Consider the following 14,480-nt stretch of genomic DNA (forward strand, 5'->3'; position numbering starts at 1 on the left):
TTTGCTAGAATCCTAGCATATCTACCTCAGGAACCTTCTATGTTATCATCTTACTGCCCCAGGAAAAATTTAGATACAAAGTAAAAGTGGGTGAAGAACATTTTGCTTTCTCTCTTTCTCCTTGTCTCTGTAGTTTTTCTGTATTTTAATTGTGTGTCCAAGAGTCAATGGCTGCCTACCACTTTTTGAATTGCACTGTGTGATGGCTATTAATTCTTCAAAAATAAAGGGCATTTTTGGTGAGGACACATCTTGAGCTGCTCAAAGGAAAGTTTCCATATCAACCCAAAACTGGTAAACAAACAAGAAAAGAGTGAGCCTTCTTCCTTCTCCCACACACAGCTATATTATCCTCCCCCACACAGCTGTATTGGGGAAATGAAAGCAATAGCCAGAAATGCTTTTGATGAGCTCTATAATCATATCATAATACTTACAATTGAAATAAACCAAAAATATCTTGGCATAAGTTTTATTTCATAACGAGGGGGGAAATGGTCATCAATGGATTGAACCTAATAAACCAATTACTATGGCTACTATTTGCACTACATTTAACCTTTTTTAAAAAACAATTATTATTTGCCAAAAACTAGACAAAACATTTTACATACATTACTTTTCTTTTTATCTTGTGATGAAACTCCCCCATTTTATTGGTGAGGAAACTCAAGGTCAGAGAGATGAAGTACACTGCACACATAACGTATGTAATATCTAGCAAATGGTGGAGCCCAGGATTGAACTTTGCTTTTTCTGACATCCCAGCCTGAGCTCTTAATATCTTTACTATCTCTATAAGGAATAATAGAAGTTCTGGACTAAAGTTTGGGAGAAATATGTTCTCATCATGTTCTCAAACAATTCAATTTATCCACATGTTATTACCTTCTTTAAGTCTATTAAAAGCTCCTGTTTGTTTCACTAGCTTGCTGGAATAATCAAGTAAAATAAGTATGTGAACTCACTTTAAAAACTCAAAATAGAATACAAATAGAGAATGGACATTCTTGTATTAATCAACCTGAAGACAAAATAAATCTGAAATAGCCAAAATAAAAATAATGAGAAAGAGGAGTATGGAAGCAAGTAAGGCCCCTTTGCCAGAGTCTAGAAAAGACTTAATGAATAACCAAATAAATAGCTATGACAGTAAGTAAAAATAGAGAGGAGGGACTGGCTTCCCCTAAAATATGGCAATTCACTGGATGTATGGAATAAGTGAAACCACAGAGATTCCAAAATTACTTGTTTAGATGACTCAAGAAATCAAGGTATAGATATATCAAGTAACAAACTAAAATGAGGAAAAATATTGGAAGAGAAGCCAATGCCAAAGATAGAAATTTAAGAATCAGATTTGTGAGATTACATTTAAAGCATAAAAATGGGAAAGAAGCCGAAACCGGTTTGGCTCAGTGGATAGAGCGTCGGCCTGCGGACTGAAGGGTCCCGGGTTCGATCCGGTCAAGGGCATGTACCTGGGTTGCGGGCACATCCCCAGTGGGAGATGTGCAGGAGGCAGCTGATCGATGTTTCTCTCTCATTGATGTTTCTAACTCTCTATCACTCTCCCTTCCTCTCTGTGAAAAATCAATAAAATTTAATTTAAAAAAAAATGGGAAAGGATGTCAAAGGTGCCTGGGTAAAAGAGAAGATAGTCTAGAGGTGCGCCATTCACTAGAAATATGATGTGAGTCACATATGTAATTTAAGTTTGTGGTAGCCACATTAGATGAGTAAAATAAAATTAATTTTAATAATATATTTTAACCTAGTATATAAAAAATTATAATTTCAGCACATGATCAATATCAAAATATTAATGAGATAATTTACATTCTCTTTATTTGTAATGATCTTCAAAAGTGGGAGTTCACTTTACAACTCAATTTAGACTGGACACATTTCAAGTGCTGAGTTACCATTTGTTGCTAGTCGCCACATCATAATGTTCAGCATGGCTTAAGAAGGAATTTTGAACATTAAAGGACTGTGGGAAGACATGGGGTTGTCCAGAAGAGATAAAGAAAAATAGATAAGGTACTGGCGGTATGACAGAAACTAAGGCAAAAATGTTTCCTTCCTCATACATTTTGTATCACCTGTATATGAGGTAATTAATATGAACCAGCAACCCATTTTCCACAGATGGCATTGCTATAGACATTCAACAAAGCAGAATCCCTTCAGACCAGTGGTTCTCAATTTGTGAGTTGGGGGTCGAACGACCTTTTCACAGGGGTTGCCTAAGACCATCGGAAAACATATATAATTACATATTGTTTTTGTGATTAATCACTATGCTTTAATTTTGTTCCATTTGTAACAATGAAATTGGGGGTCACCACAACATGAGGAACTTTATTAAAGGGTCACGGCATTAGGAACGTTGAGAACCACTGTTTTAGACCCTTTTGGATGCTAAGAAACATATAATGAAGTCCAGCATTGCTTAACTGGTGTCACTTAACAGGCTTAGAATGTGTAGTGTAGCATTGTGAAAATAACATGCTTTTTGCATTATCCAGATATTCCTGTACATCATGATACACTCAGCTAAGCAGTACATAAATTTGGATACTTAACCACTTAATCTTACCTTCCTTATCTTCAAAATAGATACTGACTCCCTTCCAAATATATTGATTTTTTTTAGAGAAAGGGAGAGGTATGGAGAGAGAGAGAGAAAGAAACATTGATGTGAGAGTGAAACATCAATCAGCTGCCTCCTGCATGCCCCCTACCAGGGATCAAGCCCACACACAACCCAAGCATGTGTCCTGACCAGGAATCCAACCAGCAACCATTCAGTGCACAGGACGACACCCAATTAACTGAGCCACACCAGCCAGGGCTCCCTCACATGACTTTTGTAAATATCAAATAATATTACATATGCAAAACATCTGATACATAATATGCATTATACAAAATCATAGCTATGATTAGTATTAATAATCCCACTCTAATAATTTATATTGATGAATGTCTCATACCATCGTAAGTATCCTGCAAATAAGGGAATATTGTCTATTTTTTATAACACCATAGTACCTACCACGGTGTTGGAGACACTACTGGCATATTCAACACTCATGTTCACTCCTAAATTCCACTTCCTTTAAGAAAATCATCAAGATTCAAGTAGATGATATTATATGGAGGCTCAGGTTACTTCAGTTCCCAGTACACTTATCATAAAAATGAATATGGACTTTACTGCTCAGTTTCTAGCCCTTAAAATTCTAATATGAAACTAACTAAAGCAGAAAAATAAATTAACAGAAAGAAAAATTTCCCTTGACTCAGCACCTAGTTTCCTGAGCAATCTACCTTTCCTAACACTTCTAAAAACCTATCTCATTTTGACTCTCAGCTTGGCATTACATCAGTAGAGACTAGAACAAAAATTTCTCTAAGGTTTTAGAAAAGGAATAAAAAATAAACATAAAATGATTAAATTGTAATACCATGGTTTTAGCAAAATAGCTTAAAATTGCAATAGTTAGAGGTGGTTGGTATGGTTGATGTGTTACTTGTCCTTGGTTTCTGAAAGGCATCACAGTATATAATGGATCCAGGGTTCTAATCTAACTTTCACCACTGCCAGGTTACTCAAAATGTACCCTTAAAGCAGCGGTTCTCAACCTGTGGGTCACAACCCCTTTGGCGGTCGAACGACCCTTTCACAGGGGTCGCCTAAGACCATCTTGCATATCAGATATTTACATTATGATTCATAACAGTAGCAACATTACAGTTATGAAGTAGCAACGAAAATAATTTTATGGTTGGGTCACAATATGAGGAACTGTATTTAAAGGGCCAGAAGATTGAGCCCACTGCTTAAAGTGTCATTTGTTAAAAATATGTTTCTAACTCCTCTTCCCCTAAATATACCCTGTTTTTCATACCCAGGAGAAATCACAAATGTCCATAAAATTTTCCCTGATTCTATAGCTACAGTCAACTTTGTACTTTTTATTCCATCACTAATCAAATATTCATTGTATGTTTATTATATGTACTAGAGTCCCGGTGGACGAAATTCGTGTACTGGGGGAGGGGTGTTCCTCAGCCGAGCCTGCACCCTCTCCAATCTGGGACCCCTCAAGGGATGTCCGATTGCCCACAGGGATCAGGCCTAAATGGGCAGCCAGACATCCCTCTCACAATCCAGGACTGCTGGTTCCCAACCACCCGCCTGCCTGCCTGCCTGCCTGCCTGATTGCCCCTAACCACTTCTGCCTGCCAACCTGATCATCCCCTAACCACTCCCCTGCCAGCCTTATGATGCCTAACTGCTCCCCTGCCAGCCCGATCGCCCCCAACTGCCCTCCCTTGCTGGCCCAGTCACCCCTAACTGCCTTCCCCTGCAGGCCTGGTCCCCCCTAACTGCCCTTCCCTGCAGGCCTGGTCATTTCCAACTGCCCTCCCCTGCCAAACCAGTCCCCCCTAACTGCCCTCCCCTGCCAACCCGGTCAGCCCTAACTGCCCTCTCCTGCAGGCCTGGTCACCCCCAACTGCCCTCCCCTGCTGGCCATCTTGTGGCCACATGGGGGCAGCCAACTTTGACCACATGGGGGTGGCCATCTTGTGTGATGGAGTGATGGTCAATTTGCATATTACATCTTTATTATATTTGATGCCTACCAGTGTTCTAGGTTCTAGGTATTCAGTTGTAAAATGACAGACTAGATAAATACTCTCACAGACCACCCAGTCTATGTAAAGACAGCCACTAAGCAATGTAACAAAATAAATATAACTCCTCATATCCAAAAGACTATTTAAGAAAACAAAAACAGAGTAATGATCAATGGAATAGAATAGAGAACCCAGAAATCGACCCAAACCACTATGCCCAATTAATATTCGACAAAGGAGGCAAGAGCATACAATGGAGTCAAGACAGTCTCTTCAATAAATGGTGTTGGGAAAATTGGACAGATACATGCAAAATGATGAAACTAGACCACCAACTCACACCATACACAAAAATAAACTCAAAATGGATAAAAGACTTAAACGTAAGACGGGAAACCATAAAAATACTAGAGGAATCCATAGGCAGCGAAATAGCAAACATATGCCAAAGGAATTTCTTCTCTGATAATGCCCCTAGGGCAATGGAAACTAAAGAGAAAATAAGCAAATGGGACTACATCAAAATAAAAAGCTTTTGCACAGCAAAGGAAACCATCAACAAAACAACAAGAAGACCCACTACATGGGAGAACATATTTGCCAATGATATCACCGATAAGGGTTTAATCTCCAACATTTACAGGGAACTCATGAAACTTAACAATAGGAAGATAAACAATCCAATAAAAAAATGGGTAAGGGACCTAGATAGACACTTTTCGAAAGAGGACATACAGAAGGCCGAAAGACATATGAAAACATGCTCAAAATCACTAATTATACGAGAGATGCAAATCAAAACGACAATGCGGTATCATCTCACACCTGTCAGAATGGCTATCATCAACAAATCAACAAACAACAAGTGTTGGAGAGGATGTGGAGAAAAAGGAACCCTTCTGCACTGCTGGTGGGAATGCAGACTGGTGCAGCCACTGTGGAGAACAGTATGGAGTTTCCTCAAAAAACTAAAAATGGAACTCCCATTTGACCCAGTGACCCCACTTCTAGGAATATATCCCAAGAAACCAGAAACAGCAATCAGAAAGGATATATGCACCCCTATGTTCATAGCAGCACAATTCACCATAGCTAAGATTTGGAAACAGCCTAAGTGCCCATCAGCAGATGAGTAGATTAGAAAACTGTGGTACATCTATACAATGGAATACTATGCTGCGGTAAAAAAGAAGGAACTCTTGCCTTTTGCAACATCATGGATGGAACTGGAGAGCATTATGCTAAGTGAAATAAGCCAGTCAGAGAAAGATAAATACCACATGATCTCACTCATTTGTGGATTATAGAGAACAACATAGACTGATAAACAGGGACAGATCCAAAGACAGAGAAACAGTGATCAGACTATCACTCCCCAGAGGGAAAGTAGGGGAGGGAGGGGGTAAGGGTAAGAGATCAACCAAAGGACTTGTATGCATGCATATAAGCCAAACCAATGGACATGGACAACAGGGGGATGAGAACATGATTGGGGGAGGGGGGTTAATGGGAAGGGATAAGGACACATTTGTAATACCTTAACTAATAAAGCATTTTAAAAAAAAGAGTAATGAGATAGAGAGGGCTTTGCAAATAATAAAAGAAGATTGAATGAATTTGATGTACAATGGAAAGGTATTTGAAATGGTTTACTAGAAGTGTTGTATAATTTAAGTATTGAGAAGGCCACTCTGTTACTCCTTGAGGAATGAATGTTATATGAAAAGTAGAAGCAGGGAAACAAATCAGGATAATTATACAGTAACAGGGGTAGAAGTGATGAGAAGTGATTTAATTAGGACATTTAGAGAAATCTGTTAAATAAGAGCTGAATATATACAATTAGCATTTATAAACATACAAACATATGAATAGATAAAAATGGGCTTATGTAAAAATCAACAATTTGAAAAAATGTACATAAAATATAATATTTAAAAATTTATCAAATTTCCCTTTTTTCCTGAATCATTTTCTTCACCAAAATTTTCAATGATTGTGAGACTAGAGTTTTCTTATTCTCAGAGCATACTTAATAAATTACAACACAGAGAAACACTTTCAGGGCCAAAAAAACCCTTACTGAAAGGTTCTGAAAGTTGCTACCTCCTCAATCTTTTTGAGTTCATTCAAAATGTGAAAATCAACATTAATCCATATATTTTTATGATTTTTCTCTAACTTGACACTAGAAGTAAACTGTAAGCGTGGTTTTATCTAAAAGTATGTCATCAAAATGTCACTTATTGTACTCATTTAGCACACTTTTTGAGGAAAAGCCATAATACCAAAAAACAAACAAAATTAAGAAAAAATTAAAAGAGCTATTTGTTAAGGAAAAAAAAGATATAACTTTTCAAGAGCCATTAAATAAAATAATGGTCAATATTTTTCAGGCTCTGCTTATAACTGATGAGTTGGATATGGTTTGGGGTAAGGAGTGTGAAGAAATAGTGGAATTGAGGGTACTTCTTAGTTTACTGTCCTTAAAAGATAGATGAATGTTGATACCATTAAATGAGAAGGATGGAAATAAGGAAGAAGCAGGTTGGGTCAGGAACAAATGGGGTGTAGTAAAGAGCTTAGTCTTAAATATACTCATTTTGCTATCTCTGTGAGAGATTCCATTGGAGACCACAAGTAGGCAATTGCCTTATAGTTCCAGTGCTAAGAAAAAGATTTGGTGTTGAGATCTAATTGGAATATAGATAGTATTTAAAATCATGGAACAAAGTAAGATCACCTAGGAATAAACAGAAGACAAGAGTTGGGATTGGAAAGGTAGAAATCAGAAGACTGAGTGGAAGACATTCCAACATTTAGAGGGTTGGATGATGAGAAAGAGTGAGCAAAGGAAACAGAGGAGGAACATCCAGTTAGTTTGGAGAAAAACTGGGAAAATGAAATATCCCAGAAGCTAAATGAACAGACAGGCTCAAGGGGCAAAGAGTGTTCATTTGCATTAAATGCAGCTCAGATAATCTATAATAATAAAAGCATAATATACTAATTAGACTAGAGGAAGCCGGGGCTGGGAGGGAAGCCTGGGTCCTAAGTGCCAGAGGAAAGCTGGTGTCCTGGCAGCCAGGGGAAGGAAGGCCTACTCTTGCATGAATTTTGTGCATTGGGCCTCTAGTGGATAATATAAAGACATATAAATAGCCTTTGGACTTGGGAAAGCGAAACCATTAGGACTATGCATTGGACTATTCCTATGGCATTGTATTTATACATATAAATTTACATTTAAATCGCTATGTTTGTGAAACTACAAAGTTTTCAATGGCTAAAGAGCACTGATTCTTTGTGTCCCTGATCATTTCTAGAACAACATAATGTACTTAGTTGCTTAAAATTATTTAAGGAGTTGAATTGAATTGGGCCGATGCCACAGAAAAGAGAAAAATCAATTTTAAAATCCACAATTGTACTTATTGTGTGTTATTGACAAGACCAATATTTTAAAATAAGTTATTCTGCCTATTCTTTGGCATCTTGTAAGTACTCCCTCTCATCAGATGAGCTTCCCTACCATGACAGAGGAGGAGAAAAAAAATGAAGCATGTATTCCCTCAACTTTGTCTCATTTCATCTTATCTATATCCAATTCATCTGCATATACACTCAATCGGGTGCTCTTCCTTCTGTTCCAGGTCAATTTATCTGCTTGGGCTAGTGATTATACCCAGCTGTCTGAGTATCCTTTGAGACCTTGCTGCGTTTCTGAATATTTTTCTTCATTTTATTTATTTGCATTCCTTTTCTCCTCTCCTTCCTTTAAACATTTATATTTCATCCCATTTTTTTGGCGACTGCTATTTCAAGCTTTATGCAAAGTGTATTTTACATATGCTAGCCCCAATTCCTTACTTCCTTTAACATCTCATTCTAAGGCTTGAACTTCACTGATGCTTTTGATCCTTTATTACACAATTGAGAAAGGATATGTTCTCTTAACAAGAATGACAAATAGAACTTTAATCTTTTAAAATCAAGCTCAACCCCAATCATCATAACAGAAATATCAAATAAAACTGTTGAGGTACAGTTTTGTACAGATTGGCAAAACCTGAAAAGTGTGGCAACAAAATCTGTTGGGAAAGCTAAAGAGCTTCCAGCAGCATCCTCATTACATGCTGGGGGAAGTTCAAAAAGTTACAACTAACATGAAGAAGAGTTTGGCAATAACTATCAAAATTATTTTATCTCTTGGCTTTTAAATAAATACTATTTCTGGAAATTCATTCCATAGATATATTTTTAAGTGTTCACAATTACATTAAAAAATTCACGTATTAGCAAAACATTGAAAACGCCTGTGAAACTTTTAATGAGACTGAAATTATGCATGATATATCCATGCAGTGGAATACTGTACAGCTGTAAAAAATAAGAGAATTAGATAGGTTTGTTTTTATTTTTAGTATGGAAATATATCCACGGTATTACTAAATAAAAAAGCAAAGTATGCACAGTATGTTACCTTTAAACATAATGAAGGAAGACATATGTGTGTGTAGAAAATACAAAGAGTTTTAAAAGGTGGTTGGTGCCCTGGCCGGAGGGCTCAGCTGGTTGGAGCATCATCCTATGCGCCAAAAGGTTGCAGGTTCAATTCATGGTTGGGGTTGTACAGGAGGCAGCCAATCAACATTTCTCTCTCACATCAATGTTTCTCTCCCCCTTTCCCTTCTCCTTTCTCTAAATTCAATGAAAACATATCCTCAGATGAGGATTTAAAAACAATGTGGTGGCCTGTTTGGTTAAGGTGGGGATGAATGTGGTATATAAAAAATTAGAATGTGAGAAAATTTTTCTCTAAAAGTTTTATATTTGTTTTATTTTGATTTTGAATGACCTCACTGTATCTATCACCTATTCTCAAAGTAAAAATAAACAAAACATACATATAAAAGTGACTTTCATAAAATGAAAAGGAAAAAAAAAAGATGATTGTAGCCTTTTTAAGAACCTTAAGGCATTTGGGGAGATGAGCTAGCGCCTGATCTCCGAGGAATACCTCTCCAGTGACTGCAACCATTTCCATAAACTTCCCTGACGCATTTGTCACCAACAGTGAGGTACATGGAAGAAGCAAATAAATCCTATGCTAAATACCCCATTGAGAAGCAAAATGTGCATATCCAATTAGGTATTTTCCATGCTCAACAACCTTGTTATTATTTACAATCCCTAGTCATAATCTGTTCAGCAAGTCCACTCTATTAGAATCTCAAACTATGTTTCTGGCCTTACCTCCTACTGTTATCTATTCTTCTATCTAACAAAACTAGACAACTAATCCTTCCTCAGAAATTTTCTGATATTCCTCCATGTTTTTGTGCCTTGACACATTCTCTTCCTGTCACTTGGAATGTTTCTGATCTCCCAAGTCCTAGCTTTGTCTGAAAATTACTCCAAATGTTTTCCCCAAAACTGTCTTAATTTTTCTGGTAGGATATGATCAAATGAAGCAACATCTGCAAAATTCTCTAGTTTATTGGCTGACATAACAAGAATACAAAAATGTTAGATGAATTTCTGAACCCTGATAGAATATTTCTTGTATCTTTTATGGTACCTAGAAATTTTTATTTGCATCATAATTATTAAAATAGTAATCATGCTAGATTATAAGTTTTAGATGACAAGTATTATGGGGGGGTTTATACATGGAGTAGCTGGTTAAAAATATTTTAATTTCAGTTTAATTGAAATACTTGTGTCATTCAAACTTACCTGTAAACTGATACTGTATTTCATTCTGATGATAGAGTCTGGACAATGTGAGTAAGTAACGCTTTTAAATGTGACTATATGTGGCTGTGTTGGGGAGTTCTGTGCTTTTCCCTACTAGTAATGAAATCACCTTTCTTCTGGGGAAAGCATTTTCATTTCTGTTGTGTGGAGGCTCCTCTTTTCAGCTAAGAGAACATGTGTTGCAGGTGCAGGTGGTTCCTCGATGCCTGAATGGGCTGGTGACCTAGGCCTGGTCACTCAGGGTCACTCAGGGTGTCTGTGCCTGAGTCAAAGATCTGCTCAGCTATGGTCATGTGACACAATTCAGTCCAAATAGATCTCAATCTGAGACCTTTGTTGTGTTACAGGAAAGGCATTAATTTGCAACAGAGTTTGTTGAAAGGGTTGGATGTAAACCTAAAACTTTCTTGTCATTTAAGTGTGAGTTTCTACAAGAAACTGCTGATAGAAAAAAGAAAATAAGAATGAATCCTGATATTTATGTGTGGTCTCCTGGATCCAGCCATGCCTGACTTTGCTCTCCTTGGAAATTTTAATCATATAAATCATTGCTTATCCCTATCATGTCGGCTAATTTTAACTCATTTTTCAACCCTTTGTAAATGAAAGTCTACTATAAACTGAAATTTAGAATATTTAGAAGTACATTTTATTTATTTATTTATTTATTTATTTACTTAGTTACTTACTTATTTATTTTTAGCCCTCGCTCTAGAACATGCTTAGAGAAAGCAAGGGAAGGCGGGAGGGAGGGAGAAAGTAGCGGGGGAGAGAAACATCGATGTGAAAGAAAAACATTGATTGGTTACCCTCTCTATGCTCCCCAACCTGGGATGGAACCCGTAACCCAGGTATGTGCCCTGACTGGGAATAGAGGCAGGACACAAGTACATTTTAATGTCCAGCTATATAACAATTATTTTGTTATATATATGCTTCTGTTACTAAAAGGGTTAAATTTAGGATGGTAAATGATTTTTTTAAAAATATATAAAGCAATTGATTATGCTAAATATTTTCCAAGTTTATGGAAATACCAAAACTATCTGAAGATATAATACATGTAATTTTCATCTTCCACAAGAAATATGTATGTCTTTTCTGGAATACCTACAGCAACGGGAACATCTCTTTGATGGACCCTTTTTATATAGGACAGTCTTAGGAATTCTGTGCTTAAATACCACAGCAGGACCAATGAGTAACAAAACACACTTCTGCCATAAAACATATCTTCCCATTTGCCTCACTTGACATGGAATTTCTCAACATTTAGCTGGTCCTGTGGATCCTGTCTGCTGGGAGAGCTTAGTAGAATTCTACTTGGAGGAAGAGCAGTGGCCTGGCTAAAAAATAGAGAAACAAAAACGCTGTGACCTTTTCCTGTGAGCATGGACAACTTTTATCAGAAGCTCTCAATTCTGAGAAATAGGATGAGTAGATCTTTAAGGACAATGGGAGTGGGATGGAATGAGCAAAGTGAGGCCTATCCCTCTGGGTACCAAGGCTGGGGTATTCTAAATTAGGGATAGAGTAGGCCACTCCAGAACAGACCCTTAAAAAAGAAGAGGAGGAATATTAATGAAAGCATGTTTCCTTTCTGATTATTGCTGAGTGCTGGCCCCAAGTGGAAAAGAATGATATTCTCTTAATAAATCAGTTTTGAACTAACTCTCCAAATGAGATCCTCTGCATTGCTGTTATTTCACCAAAATGCATTTCTTATTTATTCACTTAAAATGTATAAAGGTATAGTAACCTACAGTAACTCATCTGGAATTGCTTCTTAAGACTTGGTCTGTATATTCAAGAGATAATACATTACTTGTTTTACAAGCAATTCTGAGTGTATTTTAGTTTACATGTCTATAAGTACTACTTATTGTTCTTTATGCTTTAGAATGCTAAGTTTTGTTTAATTAATTCTTAATTTTACATATATCCCATAAAATGTTTTTATTTTAATTGTTTCTGCAAGAAACCATTGTTTTACAGAGAATTTGGTTTTTAAAATATTACATAGTCTAAAAAACTATACTGACCTTTTTTTTCAGTACCAAATGCTTATGTGGATATTCATTTTGTTCTAATGTGTAAGTATTACATGTTTATTCATGCAATGTTCTTTTATAATAAAATGAAATAAAGTAATAACATATCAACTCAAACTATCTGAATTACACAGCTTCTATAGATACAGAAGGTCAGAACCACAATATTGAAGTCAGATTTAAATAATGTTTTCCATTGTGAGGTAATGCAACAAATTAAAAAGCTAATCAGTATATCAAAGCAAATTCATATTACCAAGGTCTTCTTACATTCTACCAATAAAAAATGTATTGAACACCAAGTCTTAATCTGTTTTTTTGTGATCATTTTAAGTTAACAAGTAGCAAGCTTCAGTATTGACCATTGAAGAGGTCTTAAAATGGAGTGTACTAGTATGCCTAATAATTTCCTGCTAACTTGACCATATAAAAAAACACACATTTATATATGTCTTTCAATAGAAGACAAGACAAGAAAATTGTTGCCACTTATCAACCCTGTAACCATTTTTAATAACACAAAAATATAGGTGTTGTGGGGGTCATCTCTTCCCCCATCCAACAGCATAATAAAAATAATATTAGAAAAGAGTGGATCATATCGGGGGCTTTTATTAAAATTCTTTCAAAAATCTACAGTCAGATTTATTTCAGGTATTTGTCTCTGAGATTAGCAACACTTTCATATTTTCTGTACATATGTTACAGTACACACAGACATTCTCTAAAAGCAAGAAGTCAATATAAAAGTTCTTGTCAATTTATGATTAAGAAAACCTTTTTATTACTAGAGTTTTTATTTTGGAAAATCTCAAGAAAGGAAAATTATATAATTACATAAGTAACAAAAGTATATCGCTAATTTGCCTCTTTCACCAGAAGTAACCTTCGGTGAAGTCAGCTGTGACTTCTGCTTTAAACATACAGTTTTGCTTATGAAATAAAGCTTGAGCTCATTTCACTTACACCTTAAGTAAAATTTAGAAAAAAATACATCCAAATGTCACTATAAGAGCTTTCTTTTGCATTTTAAACTTTGCTGATTTTTAATAGCTATTTAATAAACTACTCATTTAATGACCTACACCTTTTCAAGGGTTTCTAGTGCTAACTTTATTATAGCACTTTACAGTATCTCTCACATTGCAATCCAGATGTTATTTCTTATTGTTAAAATGCCTTTTTTCTTTCATTTGCTGGATCTCAAATAGTACATATTTTTTATAAAACCAGTTAAAAATGCAAAGTTTCACATTTTCTCTAGTAATTATTTTTAAAAAGCACTTTCAAACTAAAAATATACCTTATTTTGTCTTTAATATTTTACTATGAAATCTGAGTAAAGGATCGGAGTATAATATCTCAATAAAGAAGCTGAGAATTTGACAGCTGCAAATATGAAAAGAATATTCTTGCCTGCACCAAAGGAAACAAACTTACGTTTCAATCACAGGCGAAAACATCACATTTTTGTAGAAATGTTTATATGTTCACACCAAAGCTTAGGATAATCTGTCAAATGTTTTCCAGTTTAAATTTCATGTTCAACATAAAGTTAAAACTCACTTACCTTTTCTCCGTGATGACTTGTTATTGAAACTGCCATCAACTTGTTACTGTTAATGACTCTTTCAGCAAAAACGGAAAACAGTGAAGTCACATGTCGTAAGAGTAGGCCTATGTTGGATGCTGTTTAATTTCAGAACTGAAGAAGAAAAAAAAAAAAGGAGGGGGTTGGGGTGAGCACAAAAATTTTTAAATAAAACCACTTCCTGCGTAGTTACGGTTAACCACACACATCGCATCATTACTCGATTTGAAGACATTGCCTTGTATAGTCAACAATATCGCTATTTTTCTATGTGATTTTCAATTTTCAAACACTACACACTTACATAGGTATCACCAATTCTGATTTAAATGGGGAAAATGTGTAGTTAAAAATTTGGCAGGGGGAGGAGCCGGCTGCTCAGCACTGAGGGAACTTCCTCTTTCTCTGGCTCCTAGCAAGGGCTTCCA

General features: G+C 36.0%; 1 protein-coding gene across 1 annotated transcript in view; it reads right to left on the reverse strand.

The window, feature by feature from the left end:
- The window catches only part of ARHGAP15 (Rho GTPase activating protein 15), a 662,894-nt gene extending 648,763 nt beyond the window's left edge, over positions 1-14,131 (reverse strand). Inside the window, exon 1 of the mRNA XM_070423457.1 lies at positions 14,032-14,131. The gene's annotated coding sequence lies outside the window, so the exon portion shown is untranslated. The remainder of the gene's footprint in view (positions 1-14,031) is intronic.
- Positions 14,132-14,480: the final 349 nt, after the last annotated feature.

This window comes from Myotis yumanensis, unplaced genomic scaffold (genome assembly GCF_028538775.1).
Source record: "Myotis yumanensis isolate MYYU_CA2020_CCGP unplaced genomic scaffold, mMyoYum1.0.hap1 SCAF_8, whole genome shotgun sequence".
NCBI classification, from domain to species: domain Eukaryota; kingdom Metazoa; phylum Chordata; class Mammalia; order Chiroptera; family Vespertilionidae; genus Myotis; species Myotis yumanensis.